The 25,645-nt window shown below is 47.5% G+C and overlaps 2 pseudogenes; both read right to left on the minus strand.

The window, feature by feature from the left end:
* Positions 1 to 3,592: 3,592 nt before the first annotated feature.
* LOC141998175 (olfactory receptor 6N1-like) lies at positions 3,593 to 4,611 on the minus strand (annotated as a pseudogene).
* A 10,850-nt stretch (positions 4,612 to 15,461) lies between these two features.
* LOC141998882 (olfactory receptor 6C75-like) lies at positions 15,462 to 17,747 on the minus strand (annotated as a pseudogene).
* Between the last annotated feature and the right edge of the window lie 7,898 nt (positions 17,748 to 25,645).

The raw sequence follows: 25,645 nt of genomic DNA on the forward strand, positions 1-25,645 counted from the left end.
GCTGAACCCTCTCCAGTTTTTCAACTTCCTTCATGAATTGTGGGCACCAGAACTGGACACAGAATTCCAGCAGTGATCACACCAGTGCCAAATACAGAGGTAAAATAGCCTCTTTACTCTGGATTACCCTGTTTATATATCCATTAACCCTTTGAGCCACAGGCTGTTTTTTTATCCACTTCAAAGTCCTTTAGTTCAGGGTTCCTGCCCTGGGGTTCAGACGCCCTTCTCAACTGGGGGTTGAGAAGGGCGTCTGAACCTGACTACACTGGTTCATGCAGTATAGTAGCTAAAAGCTTGTCTCTCTCACTAACAGAAGTTGGTTCAATAAAAGATATTTCCTCACCCATCTTGTCTCTCTAGTAAACTGGTTCATGCATTTCCCCCAAGGGACTTTTCCTAGGATTGTCCTTTTGAGCACCACACCATTGAGTTCTGTCTACATCTACCACGGGTAGGTTCCTGCAGAATATAACCCTTACCTACCTTTGAGGAAGCCTCCCAAAGTGGCTGTAAGTATCAGCAGGACTTGAACCTGTAGAGTTACCAGGTAACTAATAGCTCCAAGCAGCCACCTGCCAGCAGCTGCACCTAATTTATTCGCTGTGGCCCACAATCTGCAGTGGTTGTGTGCCACAGTTCGGACCTGGGTGGCCCTCCTGGAACATCAAGGAGCTGCAGTGCTTCCTTGGGTTCGCTAATTTTTATTGGCACTTCATGCCTGGGTTTTTGGACCAGATAGCCTCATTGACAGTGCTCCGCAAACAACCTCCTTCATCTGCTTTCCGGAGGCTCAACGGGTGTTCAACCAACTCAAGATGGCCTTCACCAGTGCTCCAGTCCTGATCCATCCTGACCAAACATGGGCCTTTGTCGGTGAGACCGATGCATGTAATGTTACAATTGGGACCATACTTCCCCAAGATCTGGCCCCCAACAGCACCTGCTCCCTTGTGCCTATTATTCTCAGAAACTCACACCAGCACAACAAAATTATGATATTTTAGATATGGAGCTTCTCGCAATCAAAGGCACTTTCGGGGAATGGTGCCACCACCCTGAAGGCGCCTGACACCTGATACAGGTATACACAGATCATAAAAATATGGAGTATCTCCATAGGGCAAAGGCACTGAACCAAAGACAGCTTCAAGAGGCCTCATTGTTCACACACTTTTATTTTACCATCACCCAGGAGCCCAGAACAAGGCAACCAATGCCCTGTCCCAAAAAGGGGACTACCTCCCTGACCATTACCACACTCAAACAGAGCTGGCATGCATCCTCAAGCCCCATAATTTACTAGGTGTCCTATTCCCCAAGGCCTTCTCTCCCTTATCCATTCAGTTAGGAAGGAGGAGCCCCTCAGCACCCTAACACCTTCAGAAACCCCATCTAGGCCCTGGGCGGCCATTATGTTGGATTTCATAGTCAAGCTTCCTTTATCTGCTAAGCACACAATCATCCTTACCGAGGAAACTGGCTGGGCAGCACTGCCAGCAGGGGTGATGTAAGGCCTGGGGGGACTTTCACCCTGGTCTATAGGGCTACCAGGCAACCAGCGTTGCTACCTGTCATTTGATTACTCCCCACAGCACGCAATCTGCAGTGGTAGAACACCATGGCACGTTCCGCCTCAAGTGATCTGACTGACAGTGGTTTTAGCAATCCCTGATTGGCTCCTTGACCCTATATAAGCCCATGGGGTGTGGCAGGAAGTGTTTAAGGTCTGAAGAGGGGCTGTCTCAGTGGTGATTGTGGGCTGTCAAGGCTGAATCCCAACTCTGTCACTCCAAGTGCAGAAGCGGGGCCCACAAGGATTTTGAAAATTAATACTGGCCACTCCAGGCTTGTATTGAACTCCCAAGGTGACAGCTTTTCTCTGATCTTGGCTTGGTAAATGCTGCCTCCACCCAAACGCAAAAAAAACCCCAACCCCTTGGAACCCAGGCAGGAGCACTTGGGAATTCCTCCCTGTGGGGTACCCTCAAGCCCTTTCAGCCCCTCTCTGGGGAAGAGCTGAGAAAGAAAACAAAGGAAATTAGCTGTGGCTACCAGCTAATCAAACAACAGGCACAAACCTCTTAGGACACCAAAAGTCCAATCCTGTTCTTAAAAAGGGTAAATTTTATTAAAAACAAAAAGAAAGAAAATACATTTGGAACTTGGGTTTTGGCTAGATTTTAAAAGAGCAATTCCAAAAATCAAGTACCCAAAATAGCTTTCTTGAGGGTTCAGCTTAAAGGTTACAAGCAAACAAAAGCATCTGGGGTTAGCACAGAGAAGTTCACAAGCCAATAAGAACGTAAAGAAATAACCCTAATCGCGTCTAGCTAAACATTCTGATCTACTTACACAGTTGGAGTTCAGGTAAGTAGTTCTAGGCATAATCTGGTCATTTGCATTCATACCTGGCTTAAGCTGCTTATAGCATGGCTGCTCTGTCCCTCCAGCCCAGAGAACAACAGACAAAGGGAAAGTTTCTTTCCGAATTTTAAAAAGCTCTTCCTTCCTATTGGCTCTTTTGGTCAGGTGCCCACTTTTTTTTTCTTTACCTAGGGGACTTTTTTAACCCTTTACAGGTAAAGCAAGTAAAGAACAGCTACCAAGAGAGATTTTACAGCAAACTGGCTGGCTGGGTGTCCATCAAATGAAGCTACTCCCTCCCACCCCTCCACCTTTATTTATCACATGGGCTGACAGAGGAGCTGCTGGCTGGCTGGCAGTGTGAGATGAAAGAGATAAATGAACTGAAACCAGGCTAGATCGTGAGGATAGGGGAAGCACTGAAGAAGAGTGGATGCAAACAAGGAAAAAGAAAAACGTAGAGTCTCTGGAACCAGAAGAAGAATAGGAGGGCAGGAAAAGGAAATGGGGGGAAATGACCTAATAGTAAAATCCCTAGATAAGGACACAAAGATAGGGGTCTCCACTCTGCCTGTTGCACAGTCTCCACTCTGCCTGTCGCGCAGTTAAAAACTCCGTGATGGGACCATGGTTATGGCCACTTCCCTCCCTGGTCCTTCCACTTAGATGGACCACACTGACCTGAGCTCCAGCTGGATTCTCCGTTGTGTCCTTAGGGGCATAAGAAACGATATGCAGCAAGAAACATGATGATGTCACCCATTGCGTTTTGTTTGTATGAGACTGTCTGAATTTGATTACAAGACTTAAGTATCTAGCATAGAGAAACAATGAACAGCGGATATACACAGGGATTTACTTTGATCGTTAGTGGATTTTGTGCCTTACACAATGTCAGCTCTGTGCAGTTTCAGACGCTGTACACGCTCCTCACAGAGGGTGAATGTTAAGACAAGACTATGGAGAAAAATACCATCATTCTGCGTGTGTCAGTGCTGAACATGAGAGCGTGACAGAGCTGTCCGCAATCTCACTTTCCTCTATGTTCTGTTACATGGAGACAGCACAGGACTGCAAACACTGTCTCAGTGACTCCATACAGATCATCTCCATTTTTTTCACATTAGTGGTGAGATTTTCAATGGGGGATTTCAAATGAATTTCAGTGGAGGCTGATAGCCTGAGGTTTTCAAAGCTGCATGGGTGATTTAGGCTAAGTTATAATCTAGGATTCTCTGCCTGTTTTTGTGAAAGCCACATATTTACTGACTGCTTTGCTCAAGGCTTCCTTGACATCTCTGTTTCTCAGGCTGTAGATGAGTGGGTTAACCAGGGGAGTCAGGACTGTGTAGCAAAGAGAGAGCACTTTGTTAAGGATGTTTAATGTGTCGCGATTCGGTAGCACGTAGACAATCATTAAGGTTCCATAGTAAATCGTCACCACGATGAGGTGAGAGGAGCAGGTGGAAAAGGCCTTTTGCCTCCCAGTGGTAGAAGTGATTCTCAGGATGGTTGTGAGGATACACACATAGGATGTCAGTGTTAGTAGGAATGGAGGCAGGGTGAATACACAGGCCAGTACAAAATCCAGCAATACGATCAGGTATGTGTCACTGCAGGAAAGTTTTATCAATGGGATGAAATCACAATAGAAATGGTCAATTTCATTCGGGCCACAGAATGTTAAATGAGACATGAATAATACAAAGATTGCAGTAGCCAAACAACCATTTAACCATGACCCAACAGTCAACTGGAGGCAAAACCTGGTATTCATAAGAGTTGAATAGTGCAGGGGTTTACATATCGCTAAATACCGATCATAAGACATCGCTGCTAGGAGATAGCATTCTGTAGCCACCAGAGCACAAAAGAAATACAGTTGTGTGATGCAGCCACTGAATGAGATGGTTCTGTCCCCAGTCAGCAGACTGGCCAGCATCCGGGGCAGGATGGTTGAGGTGTAGCAGGTCTCCAAGCAGGACAAGTTCCCCAGGAAGAAGTACATGGGGGTGTGAAGGTGCTGATCAGTCACAACTAGTGCAATGATGAGCATGTTCCCAGTTACGGTTGCGATGTAGATCACTAGGAACATGAGGAAGAGAAGAATTTTCAGATCAGGGAGATCCCCGAATCCCAGGAAGATGAATTCTGTGACAACTGTTTGATTTTTCCAGTCTCTGTCTGCCATGGGTTGAGTCAAGGAACAAGAAAACAAACTGTGCAATTGAATTGGAAGAACATAGAGTTAAAAGTTAATCAAGTTTCGTGAATTAATTGCATAAATATTCAGAAACGCACCTTCCACTCTTGGTTACAGGCTGAAAGTTTTAGACAAAATGTTGACTTCAGAGCTAAGTGCCAGGAGTTTCAGTCCAAGGACAGATCATTGGTATCAGTGTAGACCTCCTTCTGCCATATCAGAGCAATGACTAATATAACAGGCCATTTCTCTGGTAGCCGAGTACTGATAAGACAGATCAGACCACTTCTTTATCTACTGTCATATCCCATCTAGTAACATACTAGAGCTTAACAATGATCCTTAAATGCTGTATTTCGCTTCTGGCAATGACCAGAGTCAAAATCAATAAATACATCAACCAATACTTTGGAGTGAGATTTCCAGTGCAGTCTAGTACCCTTAGGCACAATCTTCTGTTAGAATTAATGGAAATTAGTCTAACCATATATTCTGGTCTATTCAGCATTTCAGTGCCCTGTCAGAGAAGGAATAATTTTCAGCCCCTCACAAGAGATCAGGTTATGCCATAAATTCTGAAGTGGCGTAAATTCTCCCTTAGTTCCTCTGGGTGTGATGGTGATGTTGTCAGAGACCGGCAATGCCTTTTCTGTTGCCTGATGTTGACTGGTGCAGTAATAAAATACAGCTCTTTGGAGGGTGGATCTTAGGAAGGGGCAAAACCAGGTTCATGTTCAACCCTAAGTGGGGAGTGACCCTCTGCACTCCATAATGATTGTGGGATGAAAATACAGGAACAAGAAAGGCACTGGGGGTGGGGGTGGGTGTCGGGGGGGGAAAGATGCTGTCTCTGAACTCGGAGTCTAGAAACAATCTGGCACATGTGATCCAGGCTAGTAAGATTCTAGCACCACTTGCCACCCAATTGGGCACACTGAGCCAGATCCCCAGCTGGTGTAAGTCAAGGTAGCTCCTTTTGTGTCAGTGGGGCAGATCCCCAACTGAGGACTTGTCACAAGACATGGATCTCAAGCTCCATCTCTGTGAAATGCTGCTGTGAATGCTGACTGGCACTGCTGTGGGAAGGTGAACCTAAAACTACATATATTAATCTGAAGAAGAGCTCTGTGTAGTTCAAAAGCTTCTCTCATTCACCAACAGAAGCTGGTCCAGTAAAAGATATTACCTCACCCACCTTGTCCCTCTAATATTCACAAAGCACATTCATGCCTCTATTTGGTGGTGGTATAGAAATGCAGTCAGGAAGATGGTGCTCACCTGTAACCACAGCACAGCCCAAGCTTGAAGCGATGAGCTCTTATTTCTTAGGGCTTGGCCACTTGGACTCGGGATCCTCAGCTGAGGTCCTTGTCTCTCCTCTTTCTGCAGAAACTGGATTTTCTCACTGAAGAGACCTGCAGGTACCTGAAGGACTGAGCACGTACAGTTGATCTATGTTTGGAAAATGAGCTTCCCCTTCGATCTACAAAGTGTAAATGCTCCCTCCTATTTGTATTCGGTCTTCACACTTTTTAATATGGTCCCACTTCAACCTTTCTCCCACATGGTTCGTTTTGTGTCTCCAAAGCTTTGTGGCTAACAATACCCAATGGGACTTGTACAGTGTGACTTGTACAATTGCATTTTTTTTTAATTCTAATGATCCTATATGGAAAATATTTTTATGATGAACAAACACGAGCTTATATTTTTGGAAGATGCCTTTCCAAGATGATGGACTGTTATAATGTACTCCCACCACACCTTTATTAATATTAAATATATGCTGCTATCTAGTGGGTACTTCTGAAAATAGCTGCTCATATCTCACCCTTACAACATGCTGCCACCTAGTGGCCATTTTACAGTATAACTTGTCCATTATTGTGTTGGCTACTCAAATCTATTGGTCATTAGTCAATATTTCTGCAACCCCCCTCCCCCCACCCCCATTTCCTCTACTCTGCTGCAATCTAGTGTTCATTTCCCAGTATGACGGCCTGTTATTCTGCTCTCTTCTAGTGGATTCTTCTTGCTATAGCTGCCTCTTTCCAGTTCTTGACTCTTGTCACATGCTGGCCATTATTTTGTGCAGGCAGTCCTCGACTTTATGACGTTTGAGTTAAGACAAAGGGCACTTATGACATTTATAAATTGAAATATAAAATCGACTTTACAATGCTGGTTTCGACTTTACAACTCTCGGTTCCAAGTTAGGAGGTTTTGACTTAAGATGTGATTTTCAGGAACCAATTGTGTCTTAAGTCCAAGGACTGCCTGTATAACAGCCCCTTTCTCATTCCTCAACATCTGCTACTGTCATTACAAACCTAGAGGCCCATTCCTCACCACTTATATGCCATTATACAGCTTCACCTCCCTTTCCACTTCCCTCTGATGGTCATTTGGCAACAAAACTTCTCCTTTCTTGCCCTTCTGTTTTGACTGCTATCCATTGGCCATTGGTCAGCATGGCTGCACATTTTCATTCCCCTGCCCTCTAGTGAACCTAAAGGGCATAATCACATCTTTCCTCATTTCTTACCTACTGCTAGGTGTGCGCTGTTCCAAATTAGAGCCACAGAGAACCAAATCGTAGAACAGTTTGAATGGAACATTAGTGGCTACAGCAGCACACCCAACAGTGGAAGCTCTCAAAGGTTTCGCAGGGGGTTCCCATCAGTCCAGTGCATTTCTGTTGCTGTGGTGTCTGTTTCCAATGGAAATGCATAGATTGAACCAACCATAACAGAATCTCACTGGTTCTCCAGGCTGAGATTCTCAGAGGCGTCTAAGGGAGTTAAACAATGAGGAGTCCGATGGCACCTTAAAGACTCAGTGTTTTTGTGGATACAGGCTAACACGGCTACTCCCTGATAAGGGAGTTAAGCATTCAACTGCCATTTCACAGGGATGTGGGTGCCTAACTCCATTCGGTTCCTTGGAAAATCCTTTCCGCAGTGCTGAAATTCTACCGTGCTCACCGGTGCCCAGCTCCCCTGCCTCTGGCCAAGCCCTGACGTGCTCCCACTGACTGAGCCAGCATTGCCATTTTGGCATGACAGGAGTTCTGTCCATTGGTAGGTGGTAGCCGCTTCCTCTCACCATAGGTTGCCTCATTCCCTGAGCAGAGGACCCTGCATGGAGCAGAGCTGTCTGTGGTATCTGAGGCTGGCTGGACATGGTGCCCGGAGAACTAGCCCTCTCGGGACGGGCACTTGTTGCAGTCAGTTTTGGGAACACTCATTGTAACAGGTCCCCTCCCTTTGAACTGCTCTGTGCAGTTGGTGGAGGCAGAGCAGCTGCTGCCCTGAGGGCCACAGGCCAAGTCCCTCCTTGCTGGCCGTTTGACAGACCCAACCCCAGAAATGTCCTGCGTTCTACGTGTGCCTTAGCAAACCCACAGCTGGGTCTGGACAGTCCCAGTGGCCCTGGTTTGTGAGTCTATTTCTTTGTCTGCCCAACCCCCCTGCCTCCAAGGGTCCTGTGAGCCCGAAGCTGGTGCTTTGCTGGAGCTGGTCACAGCTGGGCTTAGCCTAGATAAGAGCGATGAAGCTGTTCCTGGTGAAGTGTCAAGAGGTCATTGCTGGGGCCTGGCTGTTTGCATCCGGCATGTGTTAGTGCAATGGTGGTAGCTGGTTTGCAGGGGGATATGGTGAGGATGGCAATAAGCACAATTTCAGGGGTGGAATATTTCCCAGGCTTAAGTCCCCATCTATGCTGCACCAGGAGTTACTATTTTCATTGTCCAAACATTAATTCTGATCAAAAATGGCTTTTTTATTAAAATAAAAATTGATCAAAAATTGTCTCCACTCCACCTCTTAGAAACTCTTTGATGGGAACATGGTTATGGCAACTTCCCTCCCTGGTCCTTTCACTTAGATGGACAACACTGGCCTGAGCTCTTCCTGGATTCTCCACTGTGTCTTTAGGGGCATAAGAAATGATCTGTCGGGACCAACATGTCATCCATTGTGTTTTATTTGTATTAGACTGTCTAAATTTGATGACAAGACTTTATTATCTAACACAGAAACAATGAGCAGGGGTCAAGGGAAATGCCCCAGAGGTCGGTCCTGGGGCCGGTTTTGTTCAACCTCTTTATTAATGATGTGGATAGCGGGATGAATTGCACCCTCAGCAAGTTCACAGATGACACTAAGCTGTGGGGAGAGGTAGGTATGCTGGCGGGTAGGGACAGGGTCCAGTGTAACCTAGACAAATTGGAGGATTGGGCCAAAAGAAATCTGATGAGGTTCAACAAGGACAAGTGCAGAGTCCTGCACTCAGAAAGGAAGAATCCCATGCACTGCTACAGGCTGGGGACCAACTGGTTAAGTGGCAGTTCTGCAGAAAAGGACCTGAGGATTATAGTGGATGAGAAGCTGGATATGAGTCAGTACTGTGCCCTTGTTGCCAAGAAGGTCAACGGCATATTGGGCTGTATTAGTAGGATCACTGCCAGCAGATCAAGGGAAGTGATTATTCTCCTCTATTTGGCACTGGTGAGGCCACACCTGGAGTATTGCATCCAGCTTGGTTCCTCCCACTATAGAAGGGATGTGGACAAATTGGAGAGAGTCCAACCAAGGGCAACAAAAATGATTAGGGGGCTGGGGCACATGACTTAGGAGGAGAGGCTGAGGGGACTGGGGTTATTTAGTCTGCAGAAGAGAAGAGTGAGGGAGGATTTGATAGCAGCCTTCAACTACCTGAAGGGGAGGTTCCAAAGAGGATGGAGCTTGGCTGTTCTCAGTGGTGGCAGATGACAGAAAAAGAAGCAGTGGTCTCAAGTTGCAGTGGGGGAGATCTAGGTTGGATACTAGGAAATACTATTTCAGGAGGAGAGTGGTGAAGCACTGGAATAGGTTACCTAGGGAGGTGGTGGAATCGCCTTCCTTAGAAGTTTTTAAGGTCAGGCTTGACCAAGCCCTGGCTGGGATGATTGACTTGGTGTTGGTCCTGCTTTGAGCAGGGGGTTGGACTAGATGACCTGACATCTCTTCCACCCCCAATATTCTATGATTCTTTGATATACATAGGGATTTACTCTGATAGTGGATTTTGTGCCTTACCAATGTCAGCTCTGTGCATTTTCAAATGCCTTCTGCCTCCTGGTGGTGGAAGGGATTCTCAGGATGGTGGCAATGATACATGCATAGGATGTCAGGGTTAGTAGGAATGGAGGCAGGGTGAATACAAAGGATAGTATGAAATGGAACAATACTAACCAGTGTGTGTCACTTCATGAGAGTTCCATAAACGGGATGGCATCACAATAGAAATGGTCCATTTCATTCGGGCCACAGAATGTTAACTGTGATAGGAATAAGACAAAATTGGTAGTAGCCAAACAACCATTTAACCAGGACCCAGCAGCCAACTGGAGGCAAGACTTGGTATGCATAAGAGTTGAATAGTGCAGGGTTTACATATTGCTAAATACCAATCATAAGACATCACTGCTAGGAGACAGCATTCTGTAGCCACCAGAGAATGAGAGAAATACAGTTGAGTGATAACGCCACTGACTGAGATGGTTTTGTCCCCAGTCAGGGGACTGGCCAGCAACCTGGGCAGGATGGTCAAGGTGTAGCAGATCTCGAAGCAGGACAAGTTCCCCAGGAAGAAGTACATGGGGCTGTGAAGGTGCCAATCACTCACAATGAGCACCACAATGAGGGTGGTCCTGGCCAAGGTTGCCATGTAGATCACTAGGAACATGAGGAAGAGTAGAATTTGCAGGTCAGGAAGATCCCCGAATCCCAGAAGGATAAATTCTGTGACAGCCATTTGGTTTCTCCAGTTTCTGTCTGCCATGGGATGTGTCTTGGAATAATAAAATAAACTGTTCAATTGAATTGGAAGAACATAGAGTTAAAAGTTAATCAAGTCTCCTAAATTAATTGCATATATATTCAGAAACTCCCCTTCCTCTTCTGGTTAAAGGCTGATTTTAAGGCTAAATGTAGAATTCAGAGCAAGTGCCAGGAGTCTCACTTCGAGAACAGGATATTGGTACCCATGTAGAACTCCCTCTGCCATGATCAGAGCAATAACTACTTTAACCATAGCCCATTCCTCTGGTAGCTGAGTACTGACATGACAGATCAGACCATTTCTTTATCTACTATCATACCCCATCTAGTGACATACTGGAGCTTAACAGGGGTCGGTCCTGGGGCCGGTTTTGTTCAATATCTTCATAAATGATCTGGAGGATGGTGTGGATTGCACTCTCAGCAAATTTGCGGATGATACTAAACTGGGAGGAGTGGTAGATATGCTGAAGGGCAGAGATAGGATACAGAGGGACCTAGACAAATTGGAGGATTGGGCCAAAAGAAACCTGATGAGGTTCAATAAGGATAAGTGCAGGATAGGACGGAAGAACCCAATGCACAGCTACAGACTAGGGACCGAATGGCTAGGCAGCAGTTCTGCGGAAAAGGACCTAGGGGTTACAGTGGACGAGAAGCTGGATATGAGTCAGCAGTGTGCCCTTGTTGCCAAGAAGGCCAATGGCATTTTGGGATGTATAAGTAGGGGCATAGCGAGCAGATCGAGGGACGTGATCGTTCCCCTCTATTCGACATTGGTGAGGCCTCATCTGGAGTACTGTGTCCAGTTTTGGGCCCCACACTACAAGAAGGATGTGGATAAATTGGAGAGAGTCCAGCGAAGGGCAACAAAAATGATTAGGGGTCTGGAACACATGACTTATGAGGAGAGGCTGAGGGAACTGGGATTGTTTAGTCTGCGGAAGAGAAGAATGAGGGGGGTTTGATAGCTGCTTTCAACTACCTGAGAGGTGATTCCAGAGAGGATGGTTCTAGACTATTCTCAGTGGTAGAAGAGGACAGGACAAGGAGTAATGGTCTCAAGTTGCAGTGGGGGAGGTTTAGGTTGGATATTAGGAAAAACTGTTTCACTAGGAGGGTGGTGAAACACTAGAATGCGTTACCTAGGGAGGTGGTAGAATCTCCTTCCTTGGAAGTTTTTAAGGTCAGGCTTGACAAAGGCTTGGCTGGGATGATTTGATTGGGGATTGGTCCTGCTTTGAGCAGGGGGTTGGACTAGATGACCTCCTGAGGTCCCTTCCAACCCTGATATTCTATGATTCTATGATTCTATGATGCTTAAATGCTGTATTTCACTTCTGGCAATACCCACCTGGGGAAGTGAAGAAACAGATTGACAGAGTGAGACGGGTACCCAGAAGTCACCAACTACAAGACAGACCCAACAAGGGAAATAACAGAACACCAGTGGCCATCACGTACAGCCCCCAGGTAAAACCTCTCCAGCTCATCATCAATGATCTACAACGTCTCCTGGAAAACGATCCCTCACTCTCACAGAACTTGGGAGACAGGCCAGTCCTCGCTTACAGAATGCCCTCCAACCTGAAGCAAATACTCACCAGCAACTACACACCACACCACAGAAACACTAACCCAGGAACCAGTCCCTGTAACAAACCCTGTTGCCTACTCTGTCCCCATATCTACTCTAGCAACACCATCATAAGATCCAACCACATCAGCCACACCATCAGGGGCTCATTTACCTGAATATCTATTAATGTAATTTATGCCATCATGTGCCAGAAATGCCCCTCTGCCATGTACATTGGCCAAACCAGTCAGTCTCTACGTAAAAGAATAAATGGACACAAATCAGACATCAGGAATGGTAACATACAAAAGCCAGTAGGAGAACACCTCAATCTCGCTAGACATTCAATAACAGATTTAAAAGTAGCCATCCTGCAACAAAAAAACTCCAAAAACAGACTTCAAAGAGAAACTGCAGAGATACAATTCATTTCCAAATTTAACACCATTAATTTGGGCTTAAACAAGGACTGGGAGTGGCTGGCTCACTACAAAAGCAAATTTCCTCTCTGGGTATTGACACCTCCTCATCAATTATTGGGAGTGGACCACATCCACTCTGATTGAATTGGCCTTGTCATCACTGGTTCTCCACTTGTAAGATAACTCCCTTCTCTTCACGTGCCAGTATATTTATGCTTGGATCTGTAATTTTCACTCCATGCATCTGAAGAAGTGGTTTTTTACCCACAAAAGCTTATGCCCAAATAAATCTGTTAGCTTTTAAGGGGCCACCGGACTCCTCATTGTTTTTGTGGATACAGACTAACACGGCTACCCCTCTGACATTTAACAGTATAATTTTCCCATTATTGTGTTGGCTACTGAAATCTATTGGTCACTAGTCAATATTTCTGACATCCCCTCCCATTCCCACTACTCTGCTGCCATCTAGTGGTCATTTCCCAGCATGATAGACTGTTACTCTGCTCTCCTCTAATGGATTATTCTATAGCTGCCTCTTTCCAGTTCTTGACTCTTGTCACCTGCTGGCCATCATTTACAGAACTGCCCACTTCTCACTCCGCAACACCTGCTACTATCCACAGTTCATTACATGCATAGAGGCCCTTATCTCTTCAGGACCCTTTCCTCACCACTTATACAGTGTTATATAGCTTCACTTCCCTTTCCTCTTCCCTCGGGTAGTCATTTGGCATCATCATTTCTCCTTTCTTGCCCTTCCACTTTGGCTGCTATCCGTTGGCCATTGGTCATCAGGGCTGCAACTTTCCCATTCCTCTGACCTCTAGTCACCCTAGAGAACATTTCTTACCTATTGCTAGCTGTGCGCTGTTCCAAATTATAGCAACTGAGAACCAAATCGTACAACAGCATGTTTGCAACATTAGTGGCTACAGCAGCACCTTCAACAACAGCAGCGGCTCTCAGAGGTTTAGCAGGGGTACCGCATCAGTCCAGTGCATTTCTGTTTCCAAGGGAAATGCATAGATTGAACCTACCATAACAGAATCCCAGCGGCTTTCCATGCTGAGATTCTCAGGGGTGTCTAAGGGTCTTAAGTGCCCAACTCCCATTTCACAGGGATTTGGGTGTGTAACTCCATTAGGGCCCTTGGAAAATCCTTTGCGCAGTGGTGAAGTCCGTCTGTTCTCACCAGTCCCCTGACTCTGGCCAAGCCCTGACGTGCTCCCACTGGCTGAGCCAGCACTGCCATTGTGACCTCACAGGAGTTCTGCCCGTTGGTAGGTGGTAGCTGCTTCCTCTCGCCATAGCTTGACACATGCCCTGAGGAGAGGGCCCTGCATGCAGCAGAGCTGTCTAAGGCAATTAGGACTGACTGGACACCGTGCCCTGAGAACTAGGCCCCTCGGGACGGGCACTCGTTGCAGTCAGTTTTGGGGACACTCAGTGTAACACGTCCCCTCCCTTTGAACTGCTCTGTACCATTGGCAGCAGCAAAGCAGCTTCTGTCCTGCAGGGCCACAGGCCAAGTCCCTCCTCGGTGCCCGGTTGACAGACCCGCCCCCAGGAACGGCCTCAGTTCTACGGGTGCCCTGGCAAACCCCCAGCTGGGTCTGGGCAGTCCCAGTGCCCCTGGCTTGTGAGTCTACCTCTTTGTTTTCCTCACCTCCCTGCCTTCAAGGGCCCGGTGAGCCTGGTGCTGGTGCTTTGCCGGAGCTGGTCCCAGCTGAGCTTAGCCCAGATAAGAGCGATGAAGCTGTTCCTGGTGAAGTGTCCAGAGGTCACTGCTGGGGCCTGGCTGTTTGCATCTGGCCTGTGGGAGCGCAGTGAGGGGGTGGGTTAGCGGAGGGCTACGATGGCAATAAGCACCATTTCAGGGGTGGCCAGTTTCCCAGGCTTACGGGAATATTTTTATTGTCCAACCATTAATTTTCATCAAAAATGGCTTTTTTACAGAAATAAAAAAATGGTTAAAATTGTCTCCACTCTGCTTGGTGCCCAGTTCAAAACTCCATGATGGGAATGTGTTTATGGTCACTTCCCTCCCTGGTCCTTCCAGTTAGATGGACAATACTGGATCCTCCATTTTGTCTTTAGAGGCATAAAAAAAGATCTGCAGAAACAAACGTGATGTCACCCATTGTGCTTTGTTTGTATTTGACTGTCTGAATTTGATTACAAGACTTTATTATCTAACATAGACAAAGGCACTGACTCCGTGGGTGTTCCGGGGCTGAAGCACCCACTGGGAAAAATTAGTGGGTGCTCTGCACCCACTGGCAGCCAAGCTCCCCTCACCCTCCGCCCCACCTCCTCCTCCCCTGAGCACACAGCGTCCCCGCTCCTCCCCCTCCCTCCCAGCGCTTCCCTCCCAGCCACCGCCAAACAGCTGTTTGGCAGCATTAGCATACTCCAGGAGGGAGGGGGAACATGGCACGCTCAAGGGAGGAGGCGGGGAAGAGGTGGGGCCTGGGCAGGGATTTCAGGAAGGAGTTGGAACAGGGGCAGGGAGGGGGCAGAGTTGGGAAGGGACTTTGGGGAAGGGGTTAGAATGGGGGCGGGGAAGGGGTGGGGCCTCATGGAAGGGGTGGAGTGGGGGTGGGCCCAGGGTCGGGCGGGGGGGCGAGCACCCACGGTAAAGAGGGGAAGTCGGCGCCTATGAACATAGAGAAACAGTGAACAGGGGAAATACTCAGGGATTTACTTGCATAATTAACGGGTTTTGTGCCTTACACAATGTCAGCTCTGTGCATTTTCAGATGCTGTACGAGTTCATCCCAAAGGGTGAACATTTAGCCAAGGCCATGGAGAAAAATACCATTATACTGTGTGTCTCAGTGCTGAACATGAGAGAGTGACAGAGCTGTGCACATCCGCCCTTTCCTATATGTTGTGTAACATGGAGGCAGCACGGGACTGCAAACACTGTTTCAGTAACTCCATACAGATCATCTCCATTTTTTTTTAAATATTAGTGCTGAGATTTCCAATGGGAGTTTTCAACGTCATATGAATTGGGGCTCATAGTCTGAGATTTTCAAGCTGCCTGGGTGACTTAGGCAAAGTCACAGCACGTTTTTGTGAAAGCCACATATTTACTGACTGCTTTGCTCAAGGCTTCCTTGACCTCTCTGTTTCTCAGGCTGTAGATGAGGGGATTTACCAGGGGAGTCATGACTGTGTAGGAAAGAAAGAGCACTTTGTTTAGGAGGCTGTTTCGGTAGACAATCCTTAGAGTTCCATGGCAAATTGTCACCACGATGAGATGGGAGGAGCAGGTGGAAAAGGCCTTTTGTCTCCTAGTGGTGGCAGGGATTCTCAGGATGCTGGCAATGATGCACACGTAGGATGTCAGGGTTAGTCGGAATGGAGGCAGGGTGAATACACAGGATAGTATGAAATGGAACAATACTAACCAGTGTGTGTCACTGCAGGAGAGTTCCATAAATGGGATGACATCACAATAGAAATGGTCAATTTCACTTGGGCCACAGAACGTTAACTGTGATAGGAATAAGACAAAGATGGTAGTAGCCAAAAAAACATTTAACCAGGACCCAGCAGCCAACTGGAGGCAAAACCTGGTATTCATAAGAGTTGAATACTGCAGGGGTTTACATATTGCTAAATACCGATCATAAGACATCGCTGCTAGGAGACAGCATTCTGTAGCCGCCAGAGCACAAAAGAAATACAATTGAGTGATGCAGCCACTGAATGAGATGGTTCTGTCCCCAGTCAGGAGACTGGCCAGCATCCCGGGCAGGATGGTTGAGGTGTAGCAGGTCTCCAAGCAGGACAAGTTCCCCAGGAAGAAGTACATGGGGGTGTGAAGGTGCTGATCGGTCACAACTAGTGCAGTGATGAGCATGTTCCCAGTCACGGTTGCGATGTAGATCACTAGGAAGATGAGGAAGAGAAGAATTTTCAGTTCAGGGAGATCCCCGAATCCTAGGAGGATGAATACTGTGACAGCTGTTTAATTTCTCCCGTCTCTGTCTGACATGGATTTAGTCTCAGAACAATAAAACAAACTGTGCAATTGAATTGGAAGAACATAGTTAAAAGTTCATGATTTAATTCCATAAATATTCAGAAACTACCCTTCCTCTCCTGGTTGCAGGCTGACATTTTAAGGCTAAATGTAGATTTCAGAGCTAAGTGCCAGGAGTCTCATTCTGAGGACAGAACATTGGTGTCCAGGTAGACCTCTCTCAACCATGTCAGAACAATGACTAATATAACAGGCCATTTCTCTTTGGTAGCCAAGTACCGATAAGACAGATCAGACCATTTCTTTATCTACTGTCATATTCCTTCTAGTCACATACAGGAGATTAACAATGATGCTTAAATGCTGTATTTCACTTCTGGCAATGGCCAGAATCATGCTATGACTTAGGAGTCAAAAGTAATAAATACGTCAACTAAAATGTTGGGCTGAGATTTCCAACCCACTCTAGTGTCCTAAGGCACCAATCTCCAGTTAAAATTAATGGGAATTAATCTAAACATATATCCTGATATATTCAGCATTTTAGTGCCTTGTAGGAGAAGGAATCGTTTTCAGCCCCTCACGAGAGATCAGTTTATGCCATAAATTCTGAAGTGGAGTAAATTCTTCCTTACTTCCTGTGGTGGTGATGGTGATGTGGTCAGGGACTGGCAACCCCTTTTCTCTTTCCCGATGTTGACTGTTGCAGTAATAAAATACAGCTCTTTGTGGGGGTGGATCTTAGGAAGGGACAGAACCGGGCTGATGTGCAACCCTAACTGGGGAGTGACCCTCTGCACTTCAAAACGTTCGTGGGATGATAATTCACTTGGGGATGGGGGTGGAAGATGTTGTCCCTGAACTTGGAGTCTAGGAACAATCTAGCATGTGTGATCCAGGCTAGTAAGACTCCTTCACCACTCCCCACCCCATTGGGGGACACACTGAGCCCGATTCCCAGCTGATATAAATCAAGGCAGCTCCATTTGTGTTAGTGGGGCAGTTCCCCAATTGAGGACCTGTCACAGGACATGGATCTCAGCCTCTATCTCTGTGAAATGGTGCTATGAACGCTGACTGGCACTGCTGTGGGAAGGTGAGGCTAAAACTGCTAATATTCACCTGAGGAAGAGCTCTGTGTAGCTCAAAAGCTTCTCTTGTTCACCAACAGAAGCTGGTCCAATAAAAGATATTACCTCACCCACCTTGTCCCTCTAATATTCACAAAACACATTCATGCCTCTGTTTAGCAGTGGTATAGAAATGCAGCCAAGAAGACGGTGCTCACCTGAAACCACAGCACAGCCCAAGCTTGAAGCGATGAGCTCTTATTTCTCAGGGCTTGGCCGCCAGGATTCAGGTTAGTCAGCTGAGGTTCTTGTCTCTCCTCTTTCTGCAGAAACTGGGTTTTCTCAGTGAAGAGACCTGCAGTTACCTGAAGGGATGAGCAGGTGCATTTGATCTACCTTTGAACAATGAGCATTCCCGTGGATTTACAAAGTGTAAATGCTCTCTCATATTTGTTTTCGGTCTTCACGGTTTTTAGTATGGTCCCACTTCAACCTTTCTCCCACTTGGTTGATTTTTTGTCTCCAAAGCTTTGTAGCTAACAATTCCCAATGGGACTTGTACAGTGTGACTTGTATAATTGTATCTTTTATTAAGTCTAATGATTCCATGTGGAAAATATTTTAGATCATGAACAAACACCAGCTTCCATTCTTGGGAGGTGCCTGTCCAAGATGTTGGCCTGTTATAATGTACTTGCCCCTCCCGGTTATTAATATTCAAGATATGCTGCCACCTAATGGCCCTTTTTCTAGTATTATTGTATTGGCTACTAAAATCTATTGGTCACAAGTCAGTATTTCTAACACCTCCTCTCAGTTCCTCTCCTCTGCTGCCATCTAGTGTTGATTTCCCAGCATGACAGCCTGTTTCTTTGCTGTCCTCTAGTGGATTCTTCTTGCTATCCTAGCTGCCTCTTTCAGTCCTTGACTCGTGTCGCCTGCTGGCCATTATTTAGTATAACAACCCATTTCTCACTCCACAACATCTGCTTCTATCCACAGGTCATTACATATTGCAGAGGTCCTTTTCTCTTCAGGGCCCATTCCTCACCATTTATATACCGTTATTCAACTTCACCTCTCCTTCTATTTCTCTCAGGTGGTCATTTGGCAACATAACATCTCCTTTCTTGCCCTTCCACTTTGGCTGCTATCCACTGGGCAACACCACTACATCTTGTCCATTCCTCTGCCCTCTAGTGACCCTAGAGAGCAGAATCACACCTTTCCTCATTTCTTACCTACTGCTAGGTGTGCGCTATTCCAAAGTATAACCACTGAGAACCAAATCGTAGAACAGCCTGATTGCAACATTAGTGGCTGTGGTAGAAAGAGCCTGAGACATAAGGCCTAAGGTCTGAGCAGAAGTCAGGCCCTGCTGCTATAAAGCAAAGGCAGGCTGTGAGCAGAAGTCAGGCTGTTAGAAAACATGCCTGCTGGCAGGTTCACTCTCCGATATATGAACTTTCCCAATATTGCAAAAACAGAAGCACTCCAGTCACGTAAACACATTCCAGAGGGATAGTACCAGAACACCCCGATACCAAGAATGGTACAAGCACGCTCCCCAAAGATAAGAGAAACATGCTGACCCCTTAAAGATAAGGTCAGGATGACAGTAAGATGGATAGAGTTGTTTTGATAAGGTATTGGGTGGTAACAAGCTACGTCAGGGGGCAGTCACTAACTATGTCAGAGGGACAATACGAAACTTGTTTGCATCCGTGTATAAAAGAAGAGTCACAGAGGGGGTGTCTTTGCCAGCCTAGGAGGGAACGGAAAGGCCCACCGTTCACTCAGCCATGTCCATTGCCACGGGCATACATATTCTAGTGAAACTATAGACATTGATCCAGGCAACTAGGATCGTGCTTCGTCGGCAATAAACCTGGCCGAGTGCCTTCGCTGCTGAACTGGAGTCTGGTGGTTTTATTGGGCAGTTTGACCAAAGTCTGCTGTCCTGGCTACCTGGGCAGAGCCAGTGAAGCACACGGTGAGAACGCAAACGTGCAGCCAAAACATCTAACGACAGCACCTGCAACAACAGCAGCAGCTCACAAAGGTTCAGCAGGGGTTTCCTATCCATCTAGGGCATTTCTGTTGATCTGGGGTCTGTTTCCAATGGAAATGCATAGATGGAACCTACCATGACAGATTCCCAGTGGCTCTTCAGGCTGAGATTCTCACAGGTGTCTAAGGGAGTTAAGTATCAAACTCCCATTTCAAAGGGATTTGGGTACCTAACTCTGTTAGGTCCCTTGGAAAGTTATTTCTGCAGTGTTGAAGTCCTACTCTGCTCAACGGTGCCCGTCTCCCCTGTTTCTGGCCAAGCCCTGACGTGCTCCCACTGACTGAGCCAGCACTGCCATTTTGGTATCACAGGAGATCTGCCCATTGGTAGGTGGTAGCCGCTTCCTCTTGCCATAGGTTGCCTCACGCCCTGAGGGGAGCACCCTGTAAACCCCCATATTCATCAATGGTATATAATTGTGATACTTCATGTAAAGCATGTCATGTAAGGTATCATGGGAAAGGTTATGATCAGTTGAAAATCATCATTCTACTGAATTATGCGTAGCATGAGTGCATATGAAATTATAAGATTGTGCTGTATGATTATCATTGAAATATGCATACTGTACATTTGGGTGTAGCCCAGAAAGCAACTCACAGAGAGTGACAAAGGAAATGATTAGCGACCAGGCGGACATTGAAGATCATCGCAACCTATTGTCCGGCAAGGCAGGGACGAACCCGATGACTCACCTGGCAGAAGACCACACCAGGGAATTACTCAACCCTGTGACTCAGCAATGCCCTCCCACCCCCACCAGACATGCTTGCACTTGTCTTCCAGAGCACATGGCTAAGATATTAAATGGAACACAGGGGCACCAAAGTTTGTCCTTTCTCCTCCCCACACCTAGACTGAAGGCAATGGGAACGCTGGAGCTGGGGAGACTGATCCCAGGCTCAGAAGGAAGCCTGTGTAAGAAAAACTGTACCCAACCTTCAATATGCAGTAGGGTGAAAAAAACTGCTTAAACTAGATATTGTCCAGGTTTAGAGTCTTGACTGCGTGCTTATCTTTTATTTTCTTTTGGTAACTTATCACTTTTAACCTCTTCAAATCTATCTTTGGTAGTCAATAAACTTACTTTTATGTTTATTCTTACCAATAAGTTTGTCTGAAGTGTTTGGTAAATCTGCTCAGGTAACAAGGGCTGTGCATGTCCACTTTCCCTTGAAGTAAGTGGCGAATCAATTAATACATTTGCAATGTTCAAGAGAGGATCTTGAACAGTGCAGGACAGTATATTCCTGAGGCACAAGGCTGGGAGCTGGGGGGAGCTGGTTGGTGCCTTTCTCTGTGAGATTTCATGAGTGACTCTGGGAGCACTCAGACAAGCTTCACATGCTGCTGGACTGAGTGATAGCACCTGGAGGGGTTTGCTGCATGTCACCAGCACAGCATTGTGAGAGATACCCTAGGCTAGTGAGTTCAGGGAGCACAGCGGTCCCACAATTCCAGGTCATACCCCCCACCTGGTTAAATATTAAACACATAGGGGAAACGGAGGCACACACAATATTCACACAAAACATTATGAAAAATTCCCACTTTGTCACATCTCTTCCCCCTTCGAGACTGAACTGAGTGGGGTCACTTCAGCCAGTGACCTGGGGAAATTCAGGCACCCCTTTCCATGAGAAAGCATCTGCCGTAAGATTTGCACTCTCATTAACATGAGTCACTTCCATATCATAATCCTGGAGGATCAGACTCCATCTCAAAAACTTGGCATTAGCCCCTTTCATTTGATTCAGCCATGCCAGGGGAGAGTGGTCAGTATACACAGTAAAGCGACCCCCAACTATATATGGCTGCAACATTTTAAGAGCCCACACCATGGCCAGGCTTTCCTTCTCTATGGTGGCCTAGTTCTGCTCCTGGGGAAGCCATTTCTTGCTCAGGTATACAATCGGGTGTCTCTCCCCCTTTAGCACCAGCTTGCATCAGCACGGCACAGCCCTGTGTCTGAGGCATCTGGGAAGACCAGGAAGGAATTACCAAAACCGGGCCCTGGCACAGAGCCTCCTTCAGTGCAGGGACAGTGCTCTGTCCAGACCATCTTGTCCGGCTTGCCATTCCTATATCGTTCAGTGATGGGGGGCTGCCAAGGAGATAAAGTGGGGTGCAAACCTCCAGTAGTGCCTCACCATCCCAGTAAAGGCCTGGGCCTGTTTCTTGATCTGGGGAATGGGCCAATCCCTGATAGCCTCCACCTTGGCAGGCTCTGGCCTTATGCGGCCGCTCCCCACCTTGTAGCCCAGGTACCACACCTCAGCCATCCCCACTTTACACTTTCCTACCTTTACAGTCAGTCCTGCCTCCTTGAGGCAACCCTGCACCCTCTTCACCTGGGACACATGTTCCTCCGAGAACTGGCTAAAGACACAGATGTCATCAATGAACGACAGGGCAAAGTTCTCCATCCCCTCAATAATTGATCCACCAGGTGCTGGAAGGTGGGAGCCTTGAGGCTGAAAGGACCAGGAACTCAAAGAGCCCTACTGGGGTGGTGAGGCAGATTTCAGCCTGGTGTTTGTGTCCAAAGGCACCTGCCAATAGCCCTTGATGAGATCCACAGTAGTGAGGTAACATCCCCCTCCAACTTGTCTAGGATCTCATTGGGCCTAGGCGTGGGGTAGGCATCTGACACGGTGATGGCATTAAGATTCTCACAGTTCACATAGAATCTGAATGATCCATTCCTTCTTGGGCACCAGCACCATGGGTGAGGCCCATGGGCTGGTGGACGGATGGATCACCCCTGAGGCCAGCATGTCGCTGACTTCTCTCTCCCAGTTCCTGGACTGTTTTCCCAGTGACTCTGAATGGGGAACACCGGATGGGAAGGTTCTCTTCTGTCCCCACCCGGTGGACAGCCAGGTTAGCGAACCCAGGCTTGCTGGGGAACAGCAGCTGGTGAGAACGAAGCACCACTCTGATCTGTGCCTGCTGGCCAGGGGTTAGCTGGTCAGAGAGAGGAATTGACTCCCGTGGGAGCCCAGCTCCTGTCTCAGGGAAGAGATCCACCAGGGAATCTTCCCCCTTCTCCTCCCCCTGCCCATACATGGCCAGAACCAACCTCTCCCTATCAAAGTACGGATCCATCATGTTGCCATGGTACTCTCGGTGGCTGTGAGCCCCGTTGGGCAGCCCCACCACGCAGCTCACCTCATTCAGCTGCTTGATGACCTCAGAGGGCCCATCCCAGGAAGCCTGGAGCTTATTCTTCTGCACTGAGATGTGAACCATCCCCTGGTCCCCGGTGCCATAGGAGGAGGCACGCACTGAGCAGTCGCACCCGACCTCCTCTTTCCCTAGGGCCCGGGCTAGGTTCTCCCTGGCCAACCCATGAGTTCAGTGACCCTTTCCCAAAAAGACAGCACATTCTCCACCATCAAGTCCCATCAAGAGAGGTCTTCCCTTCCCATTCGTCCCTCAAGTCCCAGGGTCCCCTCACGCGCCTCCCATACAGCAACTCGAAAGGGGAGAACCCTGTGGGTTTCTGAGGCATTTCTCTGTATGTGAACAGCAGGTGGGGTAAATACTTGTCCCAGTCCTGCAGATGGTGGTCCATAAAAATCCTCAGCATCTTCTTCAGGGTCCCATTAAACCTCCCCACCAGCCTGTTGGACTGAGGGTGATATACAGTGTGCCTGACCCCACATTTCTCCCACAAGCACCCGAGCAGGGCTGACATGAAATTGGATCCCTGGTCTGTAAGGACCTCTCTGGGGAACCCCACCCTGCTGAAAATGGTCAGCAGCACATCTGCCACGGTGTCCACCTCGCTGGAGGACAGTTGCACAGCTCTGAGTAGCGGGTAGCAAAATCTACCACCACCAGTGTGTATTTCTTCCCTGACTGGGTCGCCTTTCTGAGGGGCCCCACTATGTCCACAGCCACCTTGTGAAAAGGTTGCTCTATGATGGACAAGGGCTGCAAGGCTGCTTTACACTTAAACTGGGGCAACAATTTGGAATCTAGGGGCATGTCTACACTACGAAATTAGGTCAATTTTATAGAAGTTGATCTTTAGTAATTTTATCCAGCCCATCGTGCATGTCCCCACTAAGCGCATGAGGTCGGTGGAGTGTGCCCTCAATACTGTGGCTAGCATCGACTCACAGAGTGGTGCACTGTGTGTAGCTCTCCCACAGTCCCTGCTGCCCTTTGGAATTCTGGGTTAAGCTCCCAGTGCCTGAGGGGGCAAAAACATTGTGGTGGGTGGTTTTAGGTACATGTCGTCAATCTCCCCTCCCTTCTTGAAAGCAATGGTAAACAATCATAGTGCACCTTTTTTCCTGGGTTATCCATCAAGACGCCATAGCACGGCAAGCATGGAGCCCGCTCAGACGCACATTGCTTTTGTGAGCATTGAAAACACATCGTGTATTATCCTGCAGTTTGTGCAGAACCTAGCTAGGAGCCTCCAGCAAGAGGAAGATTGTGAGGAGGACATGGACAAAGGCGTTCCTGAAAGCACGGGATGTGGCAATTGGGATGTCATGGCAGCATTGGGGCATGTTGATATAGTGGAACATCAATTCTGCACCCAGCAAACAAGCAGAGACTTGTGGGACTGCATAGTGTTGCAGGTGTGGGATGATTCCCAGTGGCTGCGAAACTTTTGCATGTGTAAGGCCGCTTTCATGGAACTTTGTGAGTTGCTTTCCCCCACCCTGAAGTGCAGGAATACTAAGATGAGACCTACCCTGACAGTTGAGAAGCTAGTGGCGATAGCCCTGTGGAAGCTTGCAATGCCTGACTGCTACCGGTCAGCTGGGAATCAATTCAGAGTGGGCAAATCTACCATGAGGGGCTGCTGTGATCCAAGTAGCCAGGTCATTCAATACCCTTCTGCTAAGAAGGGTAGTGACTCTGGGAAATGTGCAGGGCATAGTGGATGGCTTTGCTGCAATGGGGTTCCCTAACTGTGGTGGGGCGATAGACGGAATGCATATCCCTATCTTGGCACCGGACCACCTTGCCAAAGAGTACATAAACTGCAAGGGGTACTTCTCAATGGTGTTGCAAGCACTGGTGGATCACAAGGGCCATTTCACAGACATGAAGTCGGATGGTCGGGAAAGGTGCCCGATGCTCACATCTTCCGGAACTCCGGTCTGCTCGGAAAGCTTCAAGAAAGGACTTTCTTCCCAGACCAGAAAATTACTGTTGGAGATGTTGAAATGCCAATAGTTATCCTTGGGGACCCAGCCGACCCCTTGCTCCCATGGCTCATGAAGGTGTACATGCAGCCTGGACAGCAGTAAGGAGCAGTTCAACTATAGGCTGAGCAAGTGCAGAATGGTGGTAGAATATGCCTTTGGGCATTTAAAAGGGTGCTAGCACAGTTTGCTGAGTAGGTTAGACCTCAGCGAAAGCAATATTCCCATTGTTATTGCTTCTTGCTGTGTGCTCCATAATATCTGTGAGAGTAAGGGGGAGACGTTTATGGCAGTGTGGGAGGTTGAGGCAGATCACCTGGCAGCCAATTTTGAACAGCCAGACACCAGGGCAATTAGAAGAGCACACTGAGGCGCGCTGCACATCAGAGAGGCTTTGAAAAACAGTTTCATGACTGACCAGACTACGGTGTGACAGTTGTGTGTGTTTGTCCTTGATGGAAACCCACCCCATTTGGTAAATGTACTTCCCTGTAAACCAATCCCCCTCCCACCTTCGACCACAGCTGGCACAGGAAATAAAGACCCTATTGTTCTGAATCCATTCATTCTTCATTTCTTTAAAAAAAAAAGGAGATCACTGACAACGCTGACTAGTAAAAGGAAACCCGGGCGTACAAAGAGTTTGATAATGGGGTGGAGTGGGGGAGGAGGGAAGGACAAGGCCACATTGCTTATTATAGACACACTACAAATCAAAGCTGTTTGAATGACAGCTTTCTGTTGCTTGGGCCATCCCCTGGAGTCGAGTGGCAGGGTGCCCAGAGCCTCCCCCCACCCACCTTCTTGGGCCTCTGGGTGAGGAGGATATGAAATTTGGTGAGGAGGGCAGGCAGTTACACAATGTATGCAGCGGGGTCTGTACTCTAGTTGCCTTTCCTGCAGTTCCACCAGATGCCTCATCATGTCCGTTTGCTCCCCCATT

The sequence above is a fragment of the Natator depressus genome, chromosome 14, assembly GCF_965152275.1.
Source record: "Natator depressus isolate rNatDep1 chromosome 14, rNatDep2.hap1, whole genome shotgun sequence".
Taxonomy (NCBI): Eukaryota; Metazoa; Chordata; order Testudines; family Cheloniidae; genus Natator; species Natator depressus.